This window comes from Lontra canadensis, unplaced genomic scaffold (assembly GCF_010015895.1).
Source record: "Lontra canadensis isolate GAN:19392208 unplaced genomic scaffold, GSC_riverotter_1.0 scaffold12, whole genome shotgun sequence".
Classification (NCBI taxonomy): Eukaryota; Metazoa; Chordata; class Mammalia; order Carnivora; family Mustelidae; genus Lontra; species Lontra canadensis.
The window spans coordinates 8,324,431-8,345,213 of record NW_022631006.1 but is presented as its reverse complement, the minus strand read 5'-3'; the positions used below and the strand labels follow the sequence as shown (position 1 = coordinate 8,345,213).

At 36.5% G+C, this 20,783-nt stretch overlaps 1 protein-coding gene across 3 annotated transcripts in view; it reads right to left on the bottom strand.

Moving 5' to 3' along the window:
* WDR72 (WD repeat domain 72) overlaps positions 1-20,783 on the bottom strand; it is a 215,291-nt gene that overhangs the window by 106,549 nt on the left and 87,959 nt on the right. The gene's annotated exons all lie outside the window — the stretch shown is intronic.

Genomic DNA, 20,783 nt, shown 5'->3' with positions numbered 1-20,783 from the left:
ATTACTATAATCACAGCCCATTTAAAAAGGCAGGTTTTACTTTTATTACTGTGCAATGGTATTATGTTTGTTTTCTCTTTTAAATAAATGATGCATCAAGAAAGTTACACTGTACGCAGGAAAAAAAAAACTAAGACTATAAATGTTGGATGAAGTAAAAATAAAGATTTTAATTTTCCTTAGACATAAGACATAATTTTTTTCTCTTAAACTCCATCATTCACTTGCTGGAAGGACAGTCTTGTAGTTTACATATCTGGATGTGAAAGGGAAATGATTAAGCAACAGCTTTATATTTCTTTAATCCATTTGTGTTAGTATATCATCACGGTTATTTGAATATTTAGAAATTTTTAGTTTAACCTCAAGTAGAAGACGTATAAAAAATTCTCCTCACTTAAACTGAAGCCTGGTCTCCTTTAAATAAAGTGACCATTTAATTTATTGTTTATACCAAGTTACTTTTGAGAGTGAAATAGTGCACTATTAATAATTACATTGAAAAAACTGGCATGTACTAGGAAGTCTCATGGTAATATACTCTCAAAGGAAAAAGGCAGTGAATATGCATATTTTTAAAAATCTGTATTTCTGTATCACTCGTGAAATGTGACTATTTTCTGTAAATCACAATTATTCTGTAAGTCTATTTTTAAATAACTAAAAAAAGGGAAGTTTTTGTTTTTGTTTTTTAACTTTCATGTTCAATTTATTAGTTCCAATTCTTAACAGCTTCTTAATTGCAGTAAACAACAAAAAAAATAACCAAAGCCCCAATAATAAGAATATTACCAAATTGTTCAAGGCTTTTTATTTCTATATTTTGTGCTTCTAAAGTCCATGAAACAGTATTCTGTTATGGTATTTCCAAAATAACCTCTCAGCAATCAACTAAATTTCTATCAGGCAAACAGATTTGGTTGCAGGCAAGTGAGAAAAGATAGGTATAATAGATTTAGAGTTAAACCATTCATCATGTTCGAAGAGCTAACAATTTCAGAGAAAAAGAAGAAAACAAAATCACTTGGGGTGAGAAAAAATGTTCCAGGACACTCTAGCCTGGGAACTGGCTATTAGACTAGAGACAAAGTTAGGGACAAATGCATTCATTCTTCTCTATCAGGAACCATAATCACAGGTGTGTCCCCACCTTCTGCAAAGGGATAAAAACCAAATACCAACTTTGAAGTCTCAGGGTTTTCGAAGTAATTCTAAAAAGCAAATGCACAACGCAGTCTTCTTTCTAGATAATAAAATGCTTTAATGACAGAAATAAACTTCAGGGAAAAGCTCTCAGAGAGTTTGTGGGTAAAAGAAAAGGCAAGTTGAGGTAGGGCTACATAGGAATTATGGAAACTAATTCACATTAACCAAATGCTCTGGATTGAATGTGTCATCCCAAAATTCACATGTTGAAATGCTAATCTCAATACCATGCTATTGGGAGGTGGGGATGTAGAGAGAGAGAAATAGATCATGAGGTGGAGCCCTCCTGTATGGGATTAATGCCCTTATAGGAAGAGGTCAGAGAGCCAGTTAGCTCTGCTTCCATCATGTGAGAATACAATAAAAAAACCCAGCCATCTGCCACCAGGAAAAGGGCCTTCGTCAAACACCATATCAGCTGGTTAACTTGATCTCAGACTTCCCAGCTTCCAGAACTATGAAAAATAAATTTCTGTTTTTTACAAGCCACCTAGTCAAGGGTATTTTGTGATAGCAGCCAAAGCTGAGACACCATAAATAAATAAATAAATAAATAAATAAAATATCTAGTAATAATTAAGGGTCTTTGCTGATAAACCTATTTAACATTCTACTAAAGCCCAAAAATTCCTGCAAAATATAGAGCATCCCAGTAGTAGAGACAAAAGAAAAAGAATTGCTTATACTGGTGCAAAGCTATGGGAAGGACTCCATTAGAATGCCGAATAAGTCTGACTAGATTTCAGGAACAAAACGTGAAGGAGTGGAATTATTTCTGCACATAGAAAGATTTAAAAATAATATGACTCAGTCTGAAAACTTGAAAAGATATATTTCATTATTATAAAATCGTAATAATACAGAATACAAAATGTCAACTCAGGCACCAAATTCTGAATTACTGAAGAGACTGAAGATATTTATACATAATTATAGATTTTTAAAAACTTAGTAAGGTGATTAAGGGGCATTTGAATGAAAACTTAACGTTAGAAAAATAATGTTTGCTCTATTGTTTCTGCCTTTAATGAACAATAGTAATACCACTTACATAGTATTAAAAGTATACATAAACAAAAAGAAAATCAACCTTATCAATAATCACACCATCCAAGGAGATTCTTAACTTTTCGAAGTAGAAATCTGGAAAGAAATCATACTTTTCCATTCCATGTTCGTGGATTAGAAGAACAAATACTGTTAAAATGTCAATACTATCCAAAGCAATCTACACATTTAATGCAATCCCTATCGAAATACCACCAGCGTTTTTCACAGAGCTAGAACAAACAATCCTAAAAGTTGTATGGAATCACAAAAGACCCCAAATAGCCAAAGCAGTCTTGAAGAAGAAAAGCAAAGCTGGGGTACCTGGGTGGTTCAGTAGGTTGAAGGTCTGCTTTTGGCTCAGGTCATGATCCCAGGGTCCTGGCATCAAGCCCCGAGTCAGGCTCCCTGTTTGTCACTCTGCTGCTCCTCCCATTCGCACTCTCATTCTCTGTCGCTCACACTTTCTTTCTCAACTAAGTAAATAAATAATCTTTTTTAAAAAATTAAAAATAGAAAAGCAAAGCAAAGCTGGAAGCATCACCATTCCAGACTTGAAATTATATTACAAAACTCTAGTAATCACATCAGTATGGTACTGGCACAAAAATAGACACATAGATCAATGGAACACAATAGATAACCCAGAAATAAATCCACAACTCTTAGTTCAATTAATCTTTGACAAAGCAGGAAAGAATGGAAAAATGACAGTCTCTTCAACAAATGGTTGGAAAAAAGTCTTTTCAACAAATGGTGTTGGGGAAAATGGACAACAACATACAGAAGAATGAAACTGGACTACTTTCTTACACTTATTTATACACAAAAATAAATTCAAAATGGATGAAAGACATAAATGTGAGACAGGAAATCATCAAAATCCCAGAGGAGAACATAGGCAGCAACTTCTTACTAGACATGTCTCCTGAGGCAAGAGAAACAAAAGCAAAAATAAACTATCAGGACTTAATCAAGATAAAAATCTTCTGCACAGCAAAGGAAACAATCAAGAAAACTAAAAGACACCCTACAGAATGGGACAAGATATTTGCAAATGACCTATCTGATAAAGGATTAGTATCCCAAACCTATAAAGAACTTAAAAAACTCAACACTAAAAAAACAATTTATTCAGTTAAAAAATGGGCAGGAGACATGAGTAGACATTTTTCCAAAGAAGAAATACAAATGGCTAATAGACACATGAAAAGATGCTCAACATCTCTCATTACCTGGGAAATACAAATCAAAACTACAATGAGATATCACCTCATGCCTATTAGAATGGCTAAACTACTGATTTGAAGGGATACATGCACCCTGATGGTTATAGCAGCATTATAGTCAAATTACAGAAAGAGCCCAAATTTCTACTGACTGATGAATGGAGAAAGAAGATGAGATATATTATATATATCACATACATATGAGCACATATGTATGTGATATATATGATGGAATATTACTCAACCATGAAAAAGAATGAAATCTTGTCATTTGCAATGATGTGGAGGCAGTTAGAGTTTTATGCTAAGCAAATAAGTCACAGAAAGACAAATACCATATGATTTCACTCATATGTGGAATTTAAGAAACAAAAGAGATGAACAGAGGGGAGAAAAAGGGAAACCAGAAAACAGACTCTTAAGCATGGAGAACAATCTGAGGGTTTCTGGAGGGGCAATGGAGAGGGGAATGGGTGAAAGGAGAATAAGAAGTGCACATATTGTAATCAGTGCCAGGTATTGTATGTAAGTGATGAACCACTAAATTCTACACCTGAAAATATCACACTATATGTTAATTAATTGGAATTGAAATAAAAACTTAAAGGGGAAAAAAAGCAACAAGGCATTCCACAAAATTTCTTATAATTTTATAGATACAAGGGTCTTAGAAATTAATATTTGGGGGTGCCTGGGTGGCTCAGTGGGTTAAGCCTCTGCCTTCGGTTCAGGTTATGATCTCAGGGTCCTGGGATCGAGCCCTGCATTGGGGGGGGGGTTTCTGCTCAGCAGGGAGTCTGCTTCCCCACCACCGCCCTGCCTGCCTCTCTGCCTACTTGTGATCTGTCTGTCAAATAAATAAATAAAATTTTTAAAAGAAAAATTAATATTTGTGTAGCCATTAGGATATCTACTAAATGCTTCCAGTCTTTCCCAGCACATAGCTACAGATTCATTAGTTTCGTTTTTGTGACCATGAAAATAGAGACCCGTTCTTACTTCGGATTGGTGCATAGAGTTAACAAGAAAATAAACTCAGTTTGCTTTTAGTTAATGAGATTTGGGGCATTGCTTGCTGCTAGCCTATCTGGCTCCAGACCACAGGCAACTTGATTTATCAGTAGATGAGTGAAGAGCAAGACAGGTAGCTACAAAGGAAAAATACTCCCATGTTTCTTCTCCACTCCTCTCTACTATCATCAGACTCAAACTTCTCTACTCTCAATACTTCTGACACCAGATGGGCGGGAAGTTTTCCCCACACCAAGCAATTCTCAGACACCAAGTGGGACATGTGTCCTATAATTTAAGTCAATGTTGACACTACCTATCTGCAGATAACATCACTACAGGTTGATTGGTCCCATGAGACCACCCCACTTCAGATGTTTGTTAGAAGTCCAGGTTGTCACCTGTATTTCTGAAAAACCAGCTGTAGATGGGGGGTTACCTGGACCGTCTCCCTGGCTTTGGTGATTGGCTAGTGTGGCTCACAGAACTCCGGAAAATAGTTTGCTTACTTGATTGCCAGTTTGCTACAAAGGATATTAGAGGATACAAATGAAGCATCAACTTGTAGAACTACATAGGGCAAGGTATGCAGGAAGGAGCAGCGTGCTTCCACGCCCTCTATAAGAACACTGCCTTCCCATATCTCTGTTCAACAACCCAGAAGTTTTCCGAAGTGTGTCCATTGGGTTTTTATGGAGACTTCATTGCATAGGCATGGTTGATTAAATCATTGGCCATTGGTGATTAATTCAACCTCCTGGCCCTCTCCTGTGCCCTGAGATGAGCAGATGGGACTGAAAGTTCCAACCATCTAAGCACCTGGTTGGTGCTTTCCAAAATTGACCTCATTAACATAAACTCTGGTGTGGTTGAAAGGTTTGTTATGAAGAACAAAAGATAGCTTTATGGCTCTGGCTCTCCTTGCAGGAAATTCTAAGGGTTTGGGGAACTCTGTGCCAGGAACCATGTAATCAACCTAACTACTGAAATGCCAAGTTGAAATCAGAATACACATCGACTATTCCCCTCCACTGTCCTTTTTACCACATAAATGTGGTCTCACTTGCTTATGTGCTTTCTGTTTTTCGTAGAAACTACTCTAAGAACAATTTTTTTCCCTTCCTGTTCTGAAAGGTGCTAACAACTATTTGAATAAATACTTCATAATTCAACTGTGGTGTTATCTGCATTCTAGAAAAATGCAATGACACTAACAGAAAAAAAAGGCACTCCCAAATTTAAAAGTAATTTAGGCAATTTTATTAAAAAACTAAATATGACTCAGGGAAGATATGCTCCCATATGTCCTATATGCTCTCTTTAAATAGCAACTATTTCCTTCAATTTTTATACTTCTCTGTGTGTATACTTGTCAATTAAGACAAGTATGTGTTGCTAAATTACTCTGTACGTTCTCCCTAGAGATGATAACTAATTAAAAGAGATGTGCTGTAGATATGCTGATCTGACTTACTCCAAACACCTTTGCTTCCCAACTATGACATGCAAGTCACTGCTACTACATTGATGTCTTCCAAACATCATACTAATAAGCTTCTAATTGGTCAGAGGTCAGAAAGGATGCAGCTTGAAGGAAAAGCAACTTACAGTTGGAATTGGTTTACTACGAAGTAAACCAAAGGGCAAAAGAAAAAAAAAGGTGCTTTCTTGTTGGAATGATTCTTATGTGTATTTACATAAAGGACAACCAGTTGAACACGTATTTTGGGTATATATCTCTGTGTGGCCACTAGATAGTTAATTTAACATATACTTATTAAATTGAAGTCAACAGCTAGGGAATACACTCACTTGAAAGTATATAATTTAAATTAAAGTTTATGGAAAGACATTCTTTCAGACGATCACTTGACAATAAATAACCACATATCCAGTAACTGATTGACAAGATCAAGTCTGTAGACTACCTTAAAGAAATAAGCATTGGGGGCAAAATGACAAAGTTGTCCAAAAAGCCAAAATGGATTTCACAAACCAGGACCCCCAAACTGATTTAAAATAGTTATAACTTTTAGCAAAGAGGGAGCATTATAAGAATATCTGTTAATGACTATAACTGAATACAGTTTTTCCAGTGGAAAGCATCCACTCCTCTTGTAGACTATGACACTGAATTATAATGGAATCTTATCACAATATTGCCCGCCACAGGGGTGAGAAAATCATGGTCAACAGGCCAAATATTGCCTACCAACTCTTTTTTGTAAATGAAATATTTTTGGAGAAATGTTCGTTTATGGATCATCTATGGCTGTTTGGGTATTGTGGAGGCAGAACTGAGTAGTTACGAAAGACTGTATGGATCACAAAGCAAAAAACATTTACTATCCAGTCCTTTACAGACAAAGTTTGCCAAGCCCTGGCCTGTCCTAAATTAACAGGAATCTTAAATATATACAAAAATATTTTTTAAAGGCAATATCCAATATCACAATATGAGTATAAAGTGTGTGATTTAAGGTGTTAAATATCCTTGATTCAGTTAGTTATATTTTAACAGAGGATTCTAAAGCTTGTACTGATTGTTTTTATGTCACCTATGTGATTTTCCATGCCATTTATAAGTTGTTCTTAGAAGTCCAAGGCCAGTTTCGGAGACTACTTTTTATTTTCCTGCAGGAAAGACATGGTCGTCTTCCACCATTCCCACTATATATTCTGTCTCCGGTCCTGTCAATCTCTCATCAGTCTCCTATTCACCACCCCTCTTTATAGTCTGGGGTTTGGATCTGCTGTTGCCCACAGCAAAATCTCATCTGTCAAGATTTTGACCTAATGTCCCTTCTGTATCCTGTGGCCAGCCTTGGCCTCACCACCTGCAGGGGGCTCCAGGAGCACTTTGGGATACAGGTCTACAAAACACACGTATTGTATCATGGCTTTTTCCAATTCAATGTTCAAAAACCCAACATTCATCAGTAATTTCCTTGTCTTGCTGCACCCATACAATACTTTCCTCTTTTCACCCCCCAGGGCCTCAGTCCAATTTTCCACATAGCAACCAAAGTGATCTTTTCAAAACGGAAATCAGACGTGTCATGACAACCAGGACTTGGTTGAAATTCCCCTTATCAAGAAAAGTGTCTGGCGCATGGTAGGTGTTCAGTGAATATTTACTGAATAAATATTTTCTTCTGTACTCCATGCCACAACACTTAACATAACATACAGACATAGCAGTTCCTTGTTTTTAAGGAACTTGAGGCCTACTTGGCAAGGTAAGAAAAATGAATACTTGAAAAGTAACTAGGTAATCCATAGTTAATTACAGGTGTTTAACTAGTAGGTGCGTGTTAAACAGTGCCTGCAGATGCTGCGGGGAGGACTGAACTAGGTGGAGAGAGGAACATAAGTTAAGGCAGGAGGAGACACATGGGAAGCAGAGTCAGCAAGGCAGCCATGTGGAGGAGCGCTGGTTTGTCCGAAATGACTGAGATGCTTCCTCCCTGGAGGCAAGAAGATGGGAAAGAAGAGCAAATCCCAGGAGGTTTGGTATCTCCCAGAACAGTTCAGGCAGCACACTACCCAACGCTCCCCCGCGAAAGAGTTAACTAAAAGCATTGACTGTGAGAACACATCAAGAGCGGAATCAGCCCTCCTCACCAGCCTTTCATCAGAGTTCAGCAATTTGCAAGTGATCTACGGAAGGAGGAAGGCAAGTGTGCCACTTGAGGGTTGCAGGGTTGTGCCAGAGACTCTGCATTGGGAAATGAAACATAAATCAGGCCTCTTCATATTTATTACACTTACATTTCTAAAAGTTATTACAAACCTGTTGATTAGATTGTTGCTGGCTTCAGGGGTTTTGTATTGAGGGGAGGGCTAAGTAAAGTAATTATTTGAAGGAAGCAGAGGGCCTATGATATACACTATAATCCTCAGGCTATTTTTGAGTGCTTATTTTAGATAACTTTGTTACTAGAAAAAAGAGCCTGAGATTTAAGGGCAAGTGAACGGGGCAATAATATAAACTTTGCTGGTGCAAGAAACCATCTCACCACACTGCCTTTTCATCTTTCTGAATCTATAACAGCTCACCAGTGTGCCCATTGTTCCCACAGTGAATCATTCCTCCCAGTGTGCTAAACATCCTACATTTCATCACCAGTGTTTAATAAATTTTTTCTTATAAACTTCTGAATTGATTTGGACTGGTCTAAATATCAATATGCCTTATAAACTTTTGAATTGATTGGGACTGGTGTTTAAATATCGGTGGGGTAGCAGTTGTGTTCAACAGCTTCTTTTCTTTGCTGTTATTGACTTTTTTTTTTGCTAGGTCATCCCTCTGTAAGATCAAGTCACATGTAAACCCAATTTGGACTTAAAGCAATTGTCTAGCAAAATAAATACATATTTTATTTCTAGAAGTCATTTACTTATTTCTCTATAACTCAGGAAAGGCTGTATCCTCCACCTTCTTACCATCTATTTTTCATGTTTATACCTTCTTGGCTTTCAGTCCAGGTGTTTATTCAACAAATATTTCTGAATGTCTGCCTTGTGTCAGACATGTATTAGGTGATGAGGATACTGTGATAAACTAGCAGAACAGGTCACTGCCCTCTTTGAGCTTATACTGTCGTGGAGAGTGGAGAAGATAAAAAATGAAATAAAAAGGATGCTGAGAAAGAGAATAATGGAACGTGGCCTGCTACTTTTCTTAAGGGAAGTGACATTGAAGCTTAGACTTCAAGGTGAAAAACCTGAGAGAAAAGATTCTGGCAAAAGACTAGCAGTTGGGGAAATAGGAGTTTTTAAAATAAGGCTAAATAGCTGGGAATTAAATATTGGTGTTATGGTCCCAAATTACAGTTGACATTCTTCTATATCTTTTTCACATATGCTTCATAATTTTGGATTTTATTCTGAGGATGAATACAATTCAGATTAATATTACTTGAATGTCCATTTCCAAGGCTCTTTTCTTCTCATTGAGGTCATGCCGGTGGAAGCTGAAAAGACTAATTCATAAACCATGTTGCAGGTTCAACAGATTAGAACGTCATATAGCTGAAGAATACGTGTAATCATTATAGGACATTTATACTACCTCCGAGATAGGTGTCAAAATCAAATTTAAAACTCAGAATATATTTTTGCTAAGAAAAGAAACTGTATAGTTCCCAGCTTAAGAGAGACAATAAAAATTACATAATAATACTGATTAGCAGTTTGAATTTTATGAATATTTTGAAATATTAAAGGAGATACTTTGTAGGTTTCAATTATGCATCAAGGTATCTAGAACTTGGAAACAAACAAGCAAAAGTTACCAGAGGATAGGAAAAACTCCAATTTAAATTCTTTCCCAAGTATCAGTTAAGAACCACCAACTATACCTGCTCTAATTGTGAAATGAGGAGACTTTTCATTAGAGTATGGTGTTGAATGTTTACTCTGAAAAAAATTCAGCATATCCTGAAAATAGAAATTAAAAGTAACCACATTAAATGATTTATCAAAAAGATATCAGGAAACTGCAAGAGAGGGCTATAAAAGTGTAAGGGGACATAATATTTGATTTATACATAACAAAGTACTGAGTATCTTGTAGATTATATTGTTTGGTTCTGTTATATTTCATGATCTGTCTATGAAGTAAGCACCACTTACAATGTTTTCTTTGCAAAAAAATAAAATAAGGACAAAAAATCCTCAGGTTTAATCCATTTGTAAAAGATAAACAGATTTTGATAATTATTTCCTGTTATGAAACCGAACTCTGATAAACAAATAATGTTTTAAAGTTCAAGAGCTTAGTCTGAGAATCAATGGACATAGAGTATTAGGTTAAGGCAAAACAAAACCAAAATATCAAGCTGTGATCCCATAACTGGGCCAGAAGAACAGTAAAGCAAACCATCGTCTGGGGCATTGTTGGTTCTCCCAAAACTTATTTCTGGTGCAACTCATTGAATCTGCTATATCTGATCCCAATTTTTCCCTTGAGTAACACAGAGAGTTGATCACTTAATTTAGATGTATATTTCACAGCAGGAATTTATTAGGATTAATAGAATTATCATAAAAAGGAAAATAAATTTTTGAATGAAGTATACTCAAAACTGATCTCTTTCTACTACTGTCAACCTAATTCTATGCATCCTTGATAATGCCAGAAATTTCATACCTAAGATAAAAAATATATTCTAAAGATTGGTTAAGCTGGTTGCTAACATAACTGAATATCAAGAGAAAAAAGGAAAAATATGCTTAAGAGACCTTAAAGATAAACAATTTATTATCTATAAACTTGACTTTAATTATAAATGACAAAGTTGAAGAAAAGATAGGTTCTTGGTAATTTAAGATGTTAGACTGCTGACCATATGATAAAGTTCTAGAATTTTGTGAGAGTTCCAGATTTAGGTAACTTCTTAGGTTTGGAGAGCCATACCCACTGTCAAATTATTTTCTTGGTTAAGCCTCATCATTACCATGTAGGAAGACAGGACCCACGTTACACCTTCCATACTCCGCCATATGATGATTGATGCCATGCTACGGTTTTGGCAAAACAGGGTTAGACTTAAGAGACTAAAGAGACAGATCCTCCTAAGGAACAGACAGGATAAGAGGTCCCAAGAGTCTTGATTCAAATTTCAGATTAGAACTACGACAGCTAATCAGGGCACTTAGCAGAGTTAAATGTTCCAGAAGCAGAAGAAGGTAATAGTTCTAAAACAGCAGCCACCCTGAGTTAGAACAACTTCCCATCTGTAGGCAGCATTTTACAAATGCCCCCCAAGATTCTCAGCCCCTTGTTCAATGTACCTTCTTCCAGTTATTCAACCAAACACAAATCTAGGTACTGTGCCAATGTAATTAAGGTTTCAAATCAGTTAACTTTAAAATGGGCAGAGTATCTGAGTCATCCTGATTTATTCACATAGATTTCTAAAAGCAGAGAGTTTTAAAATAGTCATTGGCACAGGAAGAAGTCAGAGATTCAAAGTATACGGGGACTTGATACAAAACAATTTCTCTGATGCTGGCTTCAAAATTAAGAGGGCAATTTGGCAAGGTATGAGTGGTCTGGGGTTGAGAGCCAGCAAGAAAACAAGGACCCTAGTCCTACAACCACAGGTAACTGAACTCTGCCAATAACCTGAATAAGCTTGGCAAAGGGCCCCCAACCTCATATCACACAGCAACCTCAGGCTACCTAGATTTCAGCCATGGGAGACCCTGCACAGAGAATCCAACCAGGCCATGCCAGACTCTTGGCACATGAGAAGTTGTTCTATAATAGATGTGTATGGCCCTAAGCCTCTACTATCATAATAATTTGTTACATAGCAATAAAAAATTAAAACATCATCATTTTGAAGGGTTCGGGCAGAAAAAGCCAGAGTGGCCCTCCAGGAGAGTGGAGATCGAGGTTTCTGGTTCCTGGAAAGCCAACCTGGAAGAAAGTGGTACACTAAGCAGCATGGATTAAAGAAAAGAAAAATCAGAGATCCAAGGAAAAATTAAATCCTATCAGCTAAATTAAATCCAATCATAGCAAATCAGGGAATTCTGGAATTCTAGGACTAGAAGATAAACTCCAAACTGACTTTTAGTCTACTGGATCCCCTGCTCATTTAGCCATGAATGTTTATTGAAGGAAACGGGTGGGCAAGTGAAGACAGGACAACGTGGGAGCCCAGGAGCGAGCAGAATTAGGCAGGTCAGAGCCTGACTGCAGGCTCCATCCGTCAGTGCATCAGTGCATGCAGCTACACTGGGACTGGGAGGGGAGAGACAGGAACCAATAGGCCCAGTACTGAATAGAAACCTAATTTACTGTACGATTCAATCAAGACTAAGCTCTAAAATCCCCCTAGTAAAAAAAAGGAGAGGAGAAAACAGGTAACCTGATCATTTTCAGTTTTAACGCGCCACAGTGCCGAAAGTGGAAATAAAGGCTCTGGGGACCTCGTGCTCCCCTATGATGACTCTTTATGCATCCAGATTAAAATTTTACTTCAAGTTGCAAAATGGAAAACAAAACATTTGCTACCAGAGAGTAAACAGAAAAGACCAACTTCTCTGTAATGACCAGAGAGCTCTCGTGCAAGCAAAAAGAAAGTAATAAAGGTGAGCAAGACTTTGTATTTTGTGAGCTTTCATATCAGCTTTCTAGACACCATCAGGTCTCAGACAACATGTGAAGACCAGAAGAAAATCCCCAAACCTAAAATTTTCATTCCTATGTGAATTTGCATGGAGTTAAGTATGTGCATAAGAAGTGCCTGCCGTTCACAGCAGTTTCTTATGACTCTTTTTTGTATCTGGTGGAATGATCGTACTTGGACCCAAAGCTTATGCAGGATATTTTAATTTAGGACCAAAACATTTGTTTCCAGAGTAATACGAGCTTCACTGTATATAGAGAATTGCAAATAATGTCATTTATGTCATTATTTGCGTTTAATGTCATGAATGCCATTTGGAGATGCAGAGAACTAGTTGTGCCTCCAGTATGTCACTATTAAAATGCAATTCAGAAAAACAGATGGGGATATTAGCTGGATATATTCTTCAATAAGTTCATGCTCTTTTAGTTCCAATGAATAAAGCTAAAGTCTTAATACATTTTGTTTTTACCAACATAGGGGAAACATTCCATGAGGATAAATGCTTTCTTTTCTGAGAATTGCTTCCTGTTACACTTTTGCATTTGCAGCTCTCTTAGGACCAGTTTCAACATAAGTCATTGGTACAGAAGTAGTGTTCCTGTTGGGATTCCTTTAAATGGGTCCAGATGGTACTCTCAGTCAATAAGTGATATTACCAGCTTTCAAGAAGAAAGATTTTATTCTCCTCCTTTTCTTTCCTGTTACAAGCCACTAACCCTTTTAGTTAACTCAACATCTGAATTTCTAGAAACATCATTTTTTACACCTGAAAATATCATCCACTGTGGTAGTCATAAACAATAAGATATAAACACAAGATACTCCTGATGCAGGATGATACCTTGGTCATTGAGGAAGCTCCAAGGTTCTACAAAAAGGTAACATTTACCATTGCTTTGTCATCAGAACTAGCAAACTGTCTAACAACAGAACACCCAAATCCACTGAAGTGGATTTGCATTCCAGCACGTCTAGGCCTCTTTTAGTAGGCTGAAGGCCTTTGAGTCCTACAAGAAGCAGGCTCTTAACAAATTTGGGAAATCACACGTTTTTAAAAAGCAAAAGCAATTTACAACTGAGAAGAATATAAGAAAGGAAAGAAGAAATGAGGGAGGAAAAAGTCCCTAAACAGTCTTGGGCAGTAATATCTATGATATGGACAAGATTACAGAATTCAGAGTTTCTACAGTACCTATGAAATTATTGATGTAAATGGAGGCTATAATAAATTATGCCACATTCCCTAGGTTAAACTAAAAAGTAAAATGCCTGGTATGTTTAACTTTTACTCAGGTTTCTATGCTAGCATATCCACCCTACAAGTGAACTAATGATGATAACCACACTATTTAATCAAAAAGAATCATGATCTTAGATTTCGGTGTTTCTTACAGGGTTGATGAAAACTTGAGGGAGGGGACGGAAAGAAACTGAGCTAAATCTATGAAAAAGTCTAGCACGAAATTGATAATATAAACATTTATTCACTGAAAGGGTTTACTTTAGAATTAACAAAAGAGATAATCTTTTTTGGAACCAATGCAACACCAATGCAGAGCAAACCCTTTCTCTAGAAATCACATCTATCAGCAATTATAAAAAACAATAACGCTGACTTTGAATCAACCTTAAAGGTCTTTGTATACAATTATATTATCAGCTTTATGAATTTTCAGTTGCTATCTCAGCCACAAATTCAATTAATGCAGAGTTGGTCAGTAATAGGAAGATGGCTATTTTAATAGCCTTCACTGAAAAAGGCATTTGAGAAAGTAGGCGTTATACCAGCATTTTTTCCTGTTAAAAATTGACAGCTCTTTCAAGTCCTGCTTAGCACACCTCCGATGAAGACTTACGACAGACTTATGACATCACAGGTAAACAAAAATAAAAATTAAAATCATATTCAGACAAAACCAGAAATGATTTAAGTGAGTAATATCTGGAATCCTAGGAAATCAACAGTCAGCTAAATCGTTTTTAAACCTAGAAAATTTTTCTTTGATGCAATATTAGCATTCAAAGTAAACTCCTGAAACATTTTTTTCCCTCATCTTGAGTTTATAATTTCACTTCCTCTTCTGTAATCTTAAATGTAACAGCCAGCAACAGCACAGAGACCTAAAGCAAAATAGCCTGCGTGTGTAGTTACCGATATTAAGCGATTCAGTACATTTTACCACCAGCCAGGTATCATAGCAACCTTGGATTGCTGAAAACTGCTAGAAAACTCTTCAAAACCAGCCAGACTCTGCTTTAGGGAAATCTTTGACAGCACTGGGGACATTACTGGCTGTCAGCGTCTGTGGGTGTTGCTATGGGCACATTCACAAAGAACCCCGCCATCTACACAAAAAGGTATACACGCAGAGAAGGTGGGAGGGACACAGATAAATTGATAAGAAAAAACAAAAAGAAGAAACAATCGCGCTGGCAATATACAATAGGCACACCATTTGGGGACTACGTTTTACACTAATTCCCTTCCAAATGAAGCTAGGGAATCCAAATTCAACGTAACTGTAGTTGTGACTAAACATGAACCAGGGGGTGGAGATAATATCCTGAAACTCTGCACTCATACCATTTATCGCAAGTCTTAATTTAAAACTCAAAGTGAATTGCATTTAAAATAATATTTAAACTTCCACTTATAAACTCTTGATAGTCGTTTATAAATCTACAGAAGAGAAAAGAACAGGTTACCATGAACAAGAACCCAATATTGATTTTTCGGCAGTGCAGTAAGGCATCTCCATTCTATCTGGCTGCTGTCAAAGCCACTCTTTAACAGCTGGAGTCAAATTGCACTATTTACAGCAAGAGCCCTTGTCAAGTGGACCATAAGTATCCTAACAATACACTATTCAAATGGCACTTTGCCACACAAATTGCTGACTTGATGAATAACCTATGTCAATGACTAAGGCCAATATAAAAGTTTCATTTTTATGAGAGGCTTTACATTCACACATTAAGTAAGCTTTCTTTGAAGAACTATTAGGCTATATATTTCAGGCCTTTGGAAGCTGAAAATAATTAAAATCTGTTTAAATACATCAAGGGAACTTGACAACATTAATATGGATCTGGTGTTAACTACATTTGTCACACGAGTCAGAACAGTGCCCTTCTGTTCCTGGCACTCTCCACCGACACGTGCAGCACAATGCGGGACTTCAACCGGCCACGCACCATGACATATGAGCATTCTCCTTTTGTGCCTCGAATTTACATGGCCAACGAGTGTTTAGATACAAGCAGTGCTTTGAAGTCCTGTGAGGAAATTCATGGTTGCTTCTGTGCGCAGAGGGACAGCTGGAGTCATTTAACGGTGTGTTTCGTACTTTCCACAATGACTCTGAGACCTCCTGAATTAGTTTTGAAAGAAAGCTGTGAGGTGCTTTTCATACTTTTCCTCAACACTGAGATGACTGCATCACAAAGTTTAAATTTATGCCACAAAGTGAGAAAGGGACATTCTTATAAAGGAGCCATCAAAAAAGGTATTAATTTAGTATTATGGAGATGTTTAACTATTATATGTCATAGGAGTGGTTACATATACTCTGTTGAAAAGTTGTATCACTTTGCATGCTCAGAAAAGCAAATTGGCTTGCATATTTCTCTGTTATCCTACATTTCTCTGTCTTATTAGGAAGAGAGCTGTAATTTAGGAACTCAGGTTTTAAGCTGAGATACACTAGATCAAAATACTCAGAACAAAAATCTTAATCCAACGTATACAGAGAGAAATACTTATATTTCAGTGAGGTGTTTGGGTTTCTAATAACAAAGATCTATTTTCTTTTAAAATTACACAAAACTGAGGCAAAATATTTTGTATATCAGAAAAAATAGCTATATGCTCTTCATTACATTTAAAAAATATACTAAAAATTAACTACTCATCAAGAAGGTGAAAATTATCATTCTTTTTTAAGGATTTATTCCTACATAATGCAATTAATTGTTTTCAAATAATGTTATTAGTTCTTTTCTACAGTGATTAAATTTTGGTAATAAAATATAAATAACTCGGACTGAATTAAGGTACAAAATGTAATGTTGTCACATGAATTGTTATTTCATATTTATACATATAAATTTACAGGTGACATTTTAAAGCATTATCATTTAGAAACTACTCTAATTCTATTCTGGTTATGTTTTTGTGTCATGAAATATGAAAGAACTAACATTTCATTTTGATAAAGTAATTAGTAGTGGGGTCCAATTTTTTACTGGTGGCCTACTAGTGCACCATCTGTGTTTTACAAGAGGTAGCAGGAATAAAGCCCTAATAAAATTTTTCAGCAAATGGTACCAAATAGATATCACTCACGGTGAAGTGAAGGTTAAAAAAATACATATTTCTAGAAAACTCACTGGAATATAGATAAATGTAAATGAATTCTTTATAATCAATTTTATATGTTTGGAAAAAGATGTATGTATAAGTACGTTATTTAAAGGAAATGCCATTAAAAAATCTTGCTTGGACTGGGAGCTATCATGTGTACATTTATTTTCATCAAAAGGAAGATTTCCAAACACATATGCATTTCATGATTTCTGTCAGGGAACAGACTTGATACAAGGTCTTTGGGATTGCATTCCACATAGTGCAGAAGAAGTTGGAGTATGTTGTTTTACTAAAAATTCTGATATCTAGGGAGAGAAGAGGTGCTCTTTTGCCAGGTCCTCCTAGTGCCTTATGATCTTGAAGTCTAGAGAGGACTCTTTAGATCAGAAATCCGCAAACAATAGCCAGTGAACATCAATTCTGGTCCACTGCCTGTGTTTTTAAATAAAGTTTTATTGGAGCACAACATTTGTTTGCTTAAGAATTGTGTATGGGAACTCCTGTGCTCCAACAGTAGAGGTGAATAGTTACAATAGTGAAAATCTGGCACTTAAAGCGTAAAATGTTTCTCATTGAATTCCTTACAAAAAAAGTTTGCTTATCTCTGGCTAAGTTCAACTTTGTCCAATACAAATAAAATGCAAACCACATAGAAATTTTAAACTGCCTAGTAGCCATAATAATAATAATAATAAAAATAAAAAGCAGGTAATGTTCATTTTAAAGATATATTTTATTTAAACCTATATGTAAAAAGATCATTTTAACATGTGGTGATAGCCACATTTAAAGTATTCAATAGCCACATATAAACAGCGTCTACTATATTAAACAGAGCAGCACTAAACAATCAACCTGTGCGGGGGAGGGGCTGTTGGGGCCCCACCCGATAGAAAAAGAGAGGGCCTTTACAGGACGCTACAATGGGTCTAAATTGTGACAGTTAAAATAATTCTGTTTATTCTCATTTATAGACAAGAAATGCAGAAAAAGAAAAAAAAAAGTTTAAAACCAAGCAACCAACCAACAGACAAAACAGGACTTTTCTCCTTAAAATAAGATGCAGCTACAAAGATTTCTGCCATGTAGAGGTGATTTTAGTAAGGTTGTTTATTTCCTACTTTGAAGCTAAATTCCTCCCACTGCAATTTAAACAGTTTCTAACTTGTTTTATCCTCAGCAGAATCTGAGAAAAGCAGTTCCCCATCACTAATATGATATCGTATTCCTTTAAATCCTTTAAGACTCTGGCCGTCTCCTCCAAAGATTTTTCTTTGTCTAGCTGCACAAATTCAACAACTCTAGCATTTCAAATTGGGCCCATTTTGAAAGTGTCGTATTGTATTTGCAGTTCTCTGTAAAATCTGTTCCCAAAGCTATATGCACTCTTCAAATGCAAAAAGAAAACTTGAAGATAGCATTCAAATAAATTCTGAATATTTTGAAACACAAGTGGCTCACCACACAGATCTAACATGCTTTTGTTCTGCTTAAACAATTCACTCTACCCTTTGAAAGTATTTCACTACATGTCACTAAATTCCACATAAAAAAGTTCTGAGACACAAAGTAACTTTAGATATTTCTACATTTCATAGGATTACTGTCCTTCATTTTCCTATCTCTAAAATGAGTGTGATTCAAACCCTCTTCTTTAAAACTATTTTTTTTTTTCTTACAAAAACCCATGAAGCGGGTGCCTGTGTGACTCAGCTGGTTAAGCGACTGCCTTCAGCTCAGGTCATGATCCTGGAGTCCCAGTATTGAGTCCCACATCGGGCTCCCTGCTGGGCAGGGAGTCTGCTTCTCCTGCTGACCTCTCTCTTCTCACGCTCTCTCTCTCTCATTCTCTCTCTCAAATAAATAAAATCTTTAAAAACAAATAAACAAAAAAACCTATGAAGCATCTTATTATATTAACAATAAGGAGAATGGAGAATTTCCAAGCATCTTGAAATTTCATGCATATTAAATTTGTAAATAAAAGATTAAGATAAAACAATCTCAAGAGCTTAAATCAAAGAGGATGAAAGGAAGATATGTAGCACATAAGTGGAGAAGAAAGAACTTAGGGGAGCACAGATTAAAAATAGCTCTAATTAGCAGTAAGTTCAATAATAATAGAAGTATCGTGTCTAGAACAAACGAGGTGATAGTCCTGTTTGATTAATTCGCTAGCTCTGAAGAGAGCGAAGGTTAGAAATCATAGTCATCTAAGGCAAAGGGCACTAGCAAGGAAATAAAGCTGGAATAAGCCTAAGAGTAGGAAAACAAGACCCTGGCATTTTATTGCTTCCTGGAGTCAAGAAAGAAACAAAATTACATAAAGAAAATGAAATCTATATATACTATTACCACTACCTAAAGGGTAGCTCTGAGGTCCTCCAAGAAACTGAAAGAAATAGTAATCAGTTTACCTTCTGGGAATTAAAGTAGTAAAATAGGCATTTGATGAATGAGATTTGCTCCTGCAGACCCTAGGCATCTGACATGCACGAGTCAAGACACATCTCCAAGTTCTCGTCTGCTATTCTAGCATACAATTCCCACTATAAGAAGCACACTCGATTATGCACAGAGAACCGCAAAGCCACATTAAGGTGGGAGTGGGTGGTAGTCATCTGGGCTCACTCACCGGGCTTTATTTCCCTCAATCTTATAACACATATGATTTGATTTCCCACCTGTGGAGTCTAAGATCTTATGACTGTCATTTTTGGTTGTGAATGTTCAAGTTTCATCACACTGACATAATTTTCCTTTATAAAATAGGACCTATTTCAAGAACGTGAAAAGCAGTTTGCGGAATCTAAAACCAATTGGACTAAATGAGAAAGGAAAAACAACAAACAGTAACAACAAGCTGTAGCCCAATGACGGGTTTTAACATCTGAAGGAGAGTATGAACAAAAGTAAGTGGCTCAAATGTAGTCTTAAAAAATAAAGATTCAAAATTTAGGGATTTGTCAAAGTAGATCAGCCTTGACCAAGAAATGCAGTACCTTGCATTGGGCTCTCAGAGCTCAGGGAATGAGCACCCCCTGCCCCGACTCCCTCTGCGAAAACTTCACCTCCCTCATCTCCCCCTCCCCTGCCCCCAACCACCCCCCACCCGCCCCTGACCTGTGGCTTTACTATAACGACAATGTGTTGAGTGATGAACAAAATTTCAGTTACACCTGTCATCGTAAACTAGAGCATTGTCATTCTGGCATGTCAATCTAGGTATAATGCTCTAGTCAAACTAGATATTATCTAGTTTGACTAGAGCATTATACCTGCATTTCCTGGGTGTTTGGTTAGTGTGGACCAGTTCTCAAAAGTTTGTTGAAGCTTGGCCTCACTGATGTAATCTCAATCAAGTCCTTAAACCCCAAAAGCTGAGATTGCAAACTGGTGCCCCCACCCCCAACCTGCAGTTTTGTTTTTTTTTTTTTTTTATTAAGTAGGCTCCATATCCAATGTGAAGCTTGAACTCATAACCCCGAGATCAAGAGTCACATGCTCTACTCACTGAGCCAGTCAGGTGCCCCACAACCCCTTTTTATTTTCCCACCCTGAAGCTCTGAGGCACAGCTTGAACAGCTCATGAAGCTTTCTTCAAGATGACATATCCTTTTTCCTCAAACCATATACATGCACATGAGATAATTATTTACAGTCCTTATTGATGGTATTCTAAGTCTTTATACTACCATTAAAATAATGGAAAATGTTACCACATTAATGAAATTTTGATTTAGAAATCCCACTTTTGGAAATATAGCCCATTAAATA